We start from the raw sequence: 9,745 nt of genomic DNA, 5'->3' as shown, positions 1-9,745 counted from the left end.
TTATCTTCAGAGTATGTATAAGGAACAACCAAAATAATGTTTCATTTTGTGTAAATTATATAGCATATGTATTAGTTTCATTTATGTTTCCTCATTTTATACAGAATAAGTTTGACTTCAAACAAAATTATTCTTTCTCTAATATGAGAGCCTGAAAAGTTATACAGAATTAAAGCAGCAGGTGGTGCCAGAGATTTTTCTTTTTACAAGTCATTCTTAAGAGTTTCTAAAAGTCTGTAAACTCAGGAGATAAATACAGTATGTACTTTCTAAACGCTTACTTCTCAAATTGCTTGATGAGGATGATGATTGTGATATTAATCACTGCCAACTAGCATCAGGTTTAATGAGCATTCAAGGCCATTGTCTTGATGCTGATGGGAGTGCAAAAGGGTAATTTGTAGAAAACAAATGGGTATCTTCATAATTCAAGCTGAAAATATCTGTAATGCTTGTAAAATATTTCTACTAAAATTAACAGAGTCACATATGACATGGCACTTGTGGACAATTCCATAGATATACTATTTACAATATAGAGTCTACTTCTACATGACTTAAGTTTATTTTTTCATTATTCATTATATCTTTATTCATTAAGAGTTGTCCCATAGTTCTAATACATTAAATTTGGTGATTAAATTTTAGTCCTCTATATATCCTACTCTGGTAGTGTAGTGGTTAAGAATCGGGTGGCGAACCTTAAGGTCAGTGGTTCGAAACTACCAGCTGCTCCGTGGGAGAAAGATGAGGCTTTCTACTCCCGTAAAGATTTACACCCTCAGAAACCCTGTACAGGGTCGCTATGGGTCGGAACCGACTCAACGGCTCTTAACAACAACAACAACAACAACATATATCCTACTGGAGCCCTAGTATGGCACTGTAGGATAAGCACTGAACTGCTAACTGTGAGGTCGGCAGTTCTAACCCACCAGCTGCTTCTTGGAAACCTTATAAAGTGTTGCTACAAGTCAGGACCAACTCAACAGCACTTAACAAGAACAACATCATACATGTTCCTACTGTTTTGATGATTTTAAATTTGTTTATAGGTTGTGTCTTTAGTCTGAGGAATCCAAATTTTACTCAATATCTCAGTTCTGCTTCTTTTTAAATTCTATCATTTTTGTTCCCTTTCATTATTTTATCTGCTTATTTCACTAGTTAAGATTACACAGTAAAGTATAAATTTATTTACTTTCAGCATAAGAAGAGTTGTACTATTACAAACATGGCTAGATAAAATTGGGAACTTAGATGATAGAATGAAAAGTACTTACTTCATGGAGTGAGAGCTAAGGTTAGGGCAATGAAAAAATTTGTAGAACAGTTTCTTTCAGAAAAATCTGAGATCAGAACAGGCCGAACTTAAAGATGATGCTTAGCAAGTCAAAATCAAGCTTACAGGTAGAGACGCCTTTAGATGGCAAAATTTTTCTCTTGAATAATTTTGATTAGGTTACGGAGATCAGTGGTTTTTATATCACTGAATGCTTTTATGATTTAAGTTCTCATAGACACAAGAGGCTTCCTGAAATAAGCTGAGCATGTAATGATACCACCACTCATCTGTCAGTTTGCTGTACTGTGGTGGCTTGCGTGTTGCTATGATTCTGGAAGCTATGCTACCGGTATTTTACATACCAGCAGGGTCACACATGGTAGAAAAATTTCAGATGAGCTTCCAGATTAAGACAGACTATGAAGGAGAGACAGACTACTTCCGAATATTTATCACTGAAAACCTTAGGAATAGCAGTGGGACACTGTCAGATAGCACCAGAATACTGAATATTGAAACATGATAAAGAGCACCAGAATATTGTCACATATAGTACTGGGAAATGAGCCCCTCAGACTGGAAGACATTTAAAATATGACTGGGGAAGACTTACTCATTGCAAATACCTTTTTTAAACAACATAAAATATGACTATACACATGGGCCTCACCAGATGGCATATACAGAAATCAAATTTCCTACATCTGTGGAAAGAGATGGTGGAAATAAGTGAATATAAGGCCAGGGCAGACTATGGAGCAGCCCATGAAGTGCAAATTTAGAATGAAGCTGAAGAAAATGAAAACAGTCCACATGGGCAAAAATATGACCTTAAATACATATCACCTAAGTTCAGTGATCATCTCAAGAACAGATTTGATGCATTAGACATTCATGACTGAACACCAGAAGAGTTGTAGGATGACATCAAAAACATCATACAGGAAGAAAGCAAAAGGTCATTAAAAGTCAAGAAACAAGAAAAATTCAAAAAGGGATGTGAGAAGAGACTCTGAAACTTGCTCTTCAGCATAGAGATGCTAAAGTAAATGGAAGAAATGAAGAGATAAAAGAGCTGAATAAAAAATTTCAAAGGGCAGCTTGACAAGACAAAGTCAAATATTATAATGAAATGTGCAAAGATCTGGAGTTAAAAAAGCGAAAAGGAAGGTCATGATCAGCATTTCTCAAGCTGAGGGAAATGAGGAAGAAATTCAAGCCTTGACTAGAAATATTGAAAGATTGTTGTTGTTGTTGTTAAGTGCCGGTCAAGTTGATTCCGACCCATAGCGACCCTGTATAGGGTTTCCAAGGAGCAGCTGGTGAGCTTGAACCACCGACCTTGCAGTTCAAACAGCTTTGCACTCTTGTGCATTATTAGATGGGTAAAATCTCGACTGATGCAGAAAGCATCAAAGAAGATGGAAGGAATACAGAGTCACTCTACCAAAAAGAAATGGTTGATGTTCAACCATTTCAAGAGATAGCATGTGCTTAAGAGCCAATGGTACAGATGGAAGAAGTCCAAGGTGCACTGAAGGCATTGACAAAGTCAAGATTCTGGGAACTGATGGACTACAAATCGAAATCTTTCAACACATTGATGTGGCACGGGAGGCAGTCACTCAAATATGCTAAGAAATTTGGAAGCCAGCGCGCTGGCCAACTGATTGGAAAAAATCCATATGTGTGCCCACTCCAAAGAGATTTGACAGAAGAGAAGGTAGAAATCACTGAACAATATAATTAATAGTGCATGCAAGTAAAATTTTGCTAAAGAGAATTTTAAAATGGCTGCAATAGTTCATTGACAGGGAACTACCAGATTTTTCAACTAGATTCATAAAAGGACATTGAACAAGGAATACAATTGTTGACCTCAGATGGATCTTGGCTGAAAGTAGAGAATACCAGAAAGATGTTTACCTGTGCTTTATTGACTATACAAAGGCTTTCGATTGTGCGCATGGTGACAAGCTATAGGCAACATTGCAGAGAACTAATATTCCAGAACACTTAATTGTGCTCATAAGGAAGCTGTGCATAGACTAACAGGCCATTGTTTGAACAGAACACGTTAACACTGAATGGTTTAAAATTAGGAAAGTTGTGCACCAGGGTTGTATACTTTCACCATACTTATTCAATCTGTATGCTGAGCAAATAGTTCAAGAAGCTTGATTACATGAGGAAGAATGTGGCATCACAGTTGAAGAAGGACTCATTAACAATATACAATATTCAAATGATACAACCTTGCTTGCTGAAAGTGAAAGGAACTAAAATACTTACTGATGAATATCAAAGACCACAGCCTTCAGTATGGTTGCACCTCAATGTAATGAAAACAAAAATCCTCATTACCGGACCAATAAAAAAACATCAAGATTAATGGAGAAAAAATTAAATTTGTCAAAGACTTCATTTTGCTTGGATCAACCATCAACACTCATAGAAGCAGCAGTCAAGAAATCAAACTATGTATTGTACTAGACAAATCTGCTGCACAATACCTCTTTAAACTGTTCAAGAACAAAGATGTCAATTTGAGGACTAAGGTGTGACTGACCCAAGCCATGATATTTTTAATAACTCCATATGCATGTGAAATTTGGACTATGAATAATGAAGACCATAGAATAATTGATGCATTTGAGTTATGGTTTTGGAGGAGAATATTAAAAGTACCACAGACTGCCAAAAGAATAAACAAATCTGTTAGAGGAAATACATCCAGAATGCTCCTTTGAAGCCAGAATACCCAGACTTTGTCTCATACTTTGGACTTATTTTTAGGAGGGTAACAATTCCTGGAGAAAACTCCTTTCATGCTTTGTAAAGTGGAGGATCAGCGAAAAAGTGATAGACCCACAACAAGGTGGATTGACACAAAGGCAGCAGCAATGAGCTAAAGAGTAATCAAGTTTGTGCATTTGAAGCAGGACTGGGCAGTATTTCCTTCTGTTGTGCATAAAGTTGCTATGACTTGAAACCAACTCAGTCACCTAACAACAGGTAATGGCAATCTAAAAAAGCCAAAGTGATAAGGTGAACCTCTGACCTTACAGATGAGGAACAGGAAGAAAAACAAAACCAAAACCAAAAACTAGTACTAAACTAATGAGAACCACATTGACGAATTAGATCAAACTTTTTATTATTGTTGTTAAACGCCAGAGTTTGTTCAGACTTAAAGCGACCTGTATAGGGTTTCTGAGGAACGTCTGGTGAGCTTGGACATCTGACCTTGTAGTTCAAACTGACCTTGCAGTCCAGTGCATTAAACCGCAGCACCACACCAGAACTCCAGATCAACCTTAGCAATATGATATTTCTGGACAATACCATATATGAAAGTAAATTTTCTACAAATAAAAATAGAAATGTGTGCTCCTCTCAGAGATGACACAGGTGTTTGTTCTTCTTACAGATGAAGACTATTAAAGAATTTCATTATCATTTATTTTAGTCGACTACAATTCCAAACACACATGTTTCTGTTTTCTTGTGATTTAGGCTTGAACCTTTGGTGACTTCTTCATGTATTTTATGTATAGTTATTCTGTGCTTGTTTTGTGCTGTAGAATCAATTCCAATTCATAGCAACCCTATGTGACAGAGTAGAACTGCTCCATGGGATTTCCTAGGTTGTAATTTTTACTGAGATGTCCTGGTGTGATGCTGTAGGATAAACAATGAACTGCTAACTGCTAAGTTGGTGGTTCAAATCCTACAGCCACTCCTCAGAAACCTATATGATGATGGTGGTGGTGGTGGTTATGTGCTGTGGAGTTAGTTACGACTCATAGTGACCCCGTATAGGGTTTCTGAGGTTGAAAATCTTTATGGGTACAGAAAGCCTCATCTTTCTCCTGTGAAACAGCTGGTAACTTCAAACCGCTGACCTTGAGGTTAGCAAATCGACTCGTAACCACTATACTAGAGAGCCAGTGAGTTGGAACCAACTCAACGACACTTATTAACAACAACAGTCTTTGCAGGAGCAGCCTGTTTATGGGTTCCCATTCATTTTTTATGGCTTCCAGTTTTCCTAAGATTTAGACTTCATACACCTCACATTCTGATTATTAATGGACATTTATAGCTGTTCCTTGTCATTTTGAGTCTTTCCCCATCAGCAAATGAAGGTACCATAAGCTGTTCTTTTTGTCCCACAAAGCTGCTGGCGGTTTTGAACCTCTGACCTTTCAGTTAGCAGTCAAGGGCTTAACCATTGTGTAGCCAGGGTTCCTAGTCATTTTACATAACATTTAAAAACAAAAAACAAAAGAAAACTTGCCTTTCCCAAGTCATCATCCTTTGCCTTTTTACAACTATAATCTTCACTGTGTCCTTTTTCACCTTTATTACTCTATTCAAATCCAGTCACTACTATACACTTCATCTTCTGAAACACAGGTATTAATTTATTCTTTGAATATTGTTTTGTGTATTTTGTAGGGCTTTTGTCCATAAGATCAAATCAATGTAGAGCTCTCCATATTTGGCATATCCCAACCTTGCCATTGTTCCTTGATAACAATATTCCAAACAGAATATTCTGACTGCCAACATTACTTGCTGTGGTCTTTCTCACCTTTAAGTCTTTGGCCATGCCTTTTCTCCATATGAAATATACCCATCTTTTATATGTACCCCAAATGAATCTGGACTCCAAGTGTGGTGCTGTAGGTCTAGCACTGGACTGTGAACCACAAAGTCAGAAGTTCAAAGCCACTAGTTGTTTCTTAGCAACAGTATACAGGGTCAATATGAGTCAGAATTGACTCAACAATACTAACTAACATCAAAATGAACCTGTAATTCAATCTCAGTTAATTTGCCACTTGCCATCAGAAAAGTCAAGGAGCTCTGGTAGCATAGTGGTTAAGAATCGGGCTGCTAATCTTAAGGTCAGCAGTTCGAAACTACCAGTGGTTCCGCGAGAATGATGAGGCTTTCTGCTCCCATAAAAATCCACAGCCTTGGAAAACCTATGCAGGGTCACTATGAGTCGGAACCGACTCCACGGCACATAACCATGATCAGAAAAGTCACCAAACACTGGCAGCCAACATCATCTTTTGTTTTAAGAAAATTAAGGCCATTTGAACTTACCTTATGTAGCAAGTAAATGTTGATTGGTTTACATTGTCATCCAAAAGAATATGAATTAGTAGAGGGAAAACAGATTTTATGCCTCCGAGAACTCCACCATTCTCTCACAATAATAAAATACTGTGTTGTTTGGTATTAATAAGTAAAAGTTGTTTGGTATTAACTGTCACCCATAAGGTGACAATCGCATAAGGCAGCAAGAGCGTCACAGAATTTTAAGAGCCTTAGAACAAACTCAGTATAGTCTTCTGAGTGGATATGCTTTACTAAAGAGTGGCTTAGGTTTACTCACATGGTACAGAGTGGCCATATTTACTAAAAGTTTGTTATTAATGGGGTTTGTTGTAGTCGTTGTTTGTTGCTGGTATTGGTGATTGCTGTCCAGTCGGTTCCATCACAGCAACCCTGTGTAGGGTTTCCAAGAAACCGCTGGTGAGTTTGAACCACTGCCCTTGTGGTTGCAACTTACTTTGCAGTCAGTCCTGTGTTTTATCCTACAGCTCCACACCAGGGCTAGGTTTGGTGTAAATCAGATTGAGTACTATATACTAGAATTTTGATACTTAATTCAGTGTGACCCTCTGAGGAGCAGCATTAGCCTTAGCTGGGCTTAGAAATGCAATGTAGAATTCTGGGCGCCACCCCAAGCTCATGGGATAAGAGTCTGCATTTTAGTATCATCCTTAAGTGACTTGTATTCTCATTAATGTTTGACAATACCTATTCTGAAATGTTTCCTCATTTCCTAAACTCTCTTTAAAGTTCACTATTTTCACTCCTAAAGGAATGTCAGAGTTTTCAGCTGTTTTCCTCAGCTTGTAAATGAAGATCTAGGAGAAAATAGGAGATATTTTCTTTAAATGTCACAGGATTCCTTTGGTACCAGCATTGCCACATTCGTTTCCAGAAGAAAATGAATCCTTGTGCTTTCCAATAAGCCAGGCTCTAGTCTTTATCTGTTGTTTTAAGAAAAAAAATATAATCAGCTACATTTTACTTTGAATATATTTTTCTTCTTTTTAGACTCTTCATTTTGACAAGAGAGATCATCCATATATTTGGCAGACTCTCTCCCTAATCGAACAATATGATTAACAGGAAACATAGTCATAAAACTATTTTGAAAACTTGTACGAATTGTCAAAGAAATTATAATTTTAACAATAAAATACGCTTTGAAATATGTATTTAATATAATATATACTGTTCTAATAAGGAGCTCTGGTAGCATAGTGGTTATGAATCGGGCTACGAACCTTAAGGTCAGTGGTTCGAAACTACCAGCCGCTCCGCGGGAGAAAGATGAGGCTTTCTACTCCTGTAAAGATTTACACCCTCGGAAACCCTGTACAGGGTCGCTATGGGTCGGAACCGACTCGACGGCACTTAACAACAACAAATAAGTGGCAGATATAGTAGTGATTTTATTTCATGTTCTTTATCTTTATGAAGCAAAATATACTTGCCTCCAGCTAAAATTACATTTTTTTTGCAATAAGATAAAGATAGTACTTATGTATAAGATTATAAATCTCTCTTGACTCATAAGAGAATGATGAAAGATGTATCATATATAAGAAATTTAATCATTGTGTAATCATTAAATATGTCAATGTAAAAGCGATTTCTAAAATCAGGTCACCTATGGGTCGGAACCGACTCGACGGCACTTAACAACAACAACAACAAATAGTAACATATTTAATGTATCAACAGCAGACATTCGCAATAGCAAATAAAATATTAGTAACATAAGCATAATCATACTTAAAGAGTTTAATGTTTTACTTAAAGATTGCAATGCTTTAAGATGCTTTTTGTTGAAATAATCTCAGCATGTGATAAATAATGAGGTGTGTGTACGTACTTGTGTACTTGCAACAAATGTTAACTAAAGGATAAATGTTATTATCTTCCCACCTCATATATTACACAAGAATAAAACCATTCAAGTAAGAACAGTAGGAAAAAAAAAAAAACAAGAGGAGAGAGCAGTGTTAGCTCATTACAACCCCATATGTATGTGTACAATGTATTTCTAGCTACAGGCTGTCATTATTCTTTAATTAAGACTGATATAAACCTCACACCCATGTTTGCCAGAAATCAAAATCATTCACATAACACTAAAACTTGAGGCAAAAGGCACATAGTTCAATATATATAATTCAGTGGTTCAAAAATGTTAGTGGAAACAAATTGGAAAGTCTCAAAACTTGAAACACATAATGCAACATGATCTTGACATATGCTACACACAACTGAATTGAGTTAAACTCAGTGAAATAAATTAAAATATATTGAAAAATCAGTGTGAAATATAATGGGAATGACAGCTTTATCAGGAGAACAAAATACTTAAAAATCAGCTTTATGTGATTAGGAGATAGGGGTTTAGAATGAAATCAGAATCAAATCCCCTTGCTCGTTGTTTTGGAACTCCTGTTTCCTCCCTTCCCTTTTATCTTTATATACTCTTGTTCTCACTTAAAACAAATCCCAGCTTATTTACTGTCAAAAGCATATATAATACAATCAGTAAAATAAGGACAAAGTATCTTCAGTCATGTAATAAACAAATGAGTAAAAATTTTGACTATGAAAAATTTTGAGCTTTTTGGCATTTTAAATGGAAAAAAAAAAAATAAAGAAATACATAACAAATATAGCCATTAGCCACTTAGTAGATTCCTACTTATGGTGACCCTATCTGTATTAGAGCAGAACTATGCCTCATAAGGTTCAATGACTGAGTTTTTGAAAGTAGATAACCAGGCCTTTCCTCTGAGGTATCTCTGGAGACTCAAACCTCCAATCTTTTGGATGGTAGCTAAGTGTGTTCACAGTTTGTGCTACCAAGGGGCTCCAGATACATAAATTGTTGTTATTGTGTTGATTTAAGTGCCATGGTGTCGGTTCCAATTCATAGCAACCCTGCAGTGGTTTCCAAGGAACAGCTGGTGAGGCTGAACAGCCAACCTTGCAGTTCAAACCAACCTTGTAGTCTAGTACATTAAACCGCAGCATCACACCAGGACTCATAAACACCTGCATATATATATTGTTAAATAGTTCTACCTTACCTTTCCCTGTAGGTCAGTGTATCTTCAATCATCTCCCTGGTGTCTGATTTGGTCTACCAGGCAAGATCACATTGATTCTTTCTTAAGAATTGAGAAGACAGGTCTGATCTTGGGGGACAAATAACTTTACTGGTTCATTTAAATACTATACAGAAATGGGGGTTTCTAACTTTTAATACTTAATTAATACTTATGATAAATTAAACAATGTTTCATATGAGTTAATCACATAAATATTTAAAAATATTTATGTCAGAGA

Source organism: Chrysochloris asiatica, unplaced genomic scaffold, assembly GCF_000296735.1.
Source record: "Chrysochloris asiatica unplaced genomic scaffold, ChrAsi1.0 scaffold00058, whole genome shotgun sequence".
Lineage (NCBI taxonomy): Eukaryota > Metazoa > Chordata > Mammalia > Afrosoricida > Chrysochloridae > Chrysochloris > Chrysochloris asiatica.
This window is presented reverse-complemented; position numbering follows the sequence as displayed.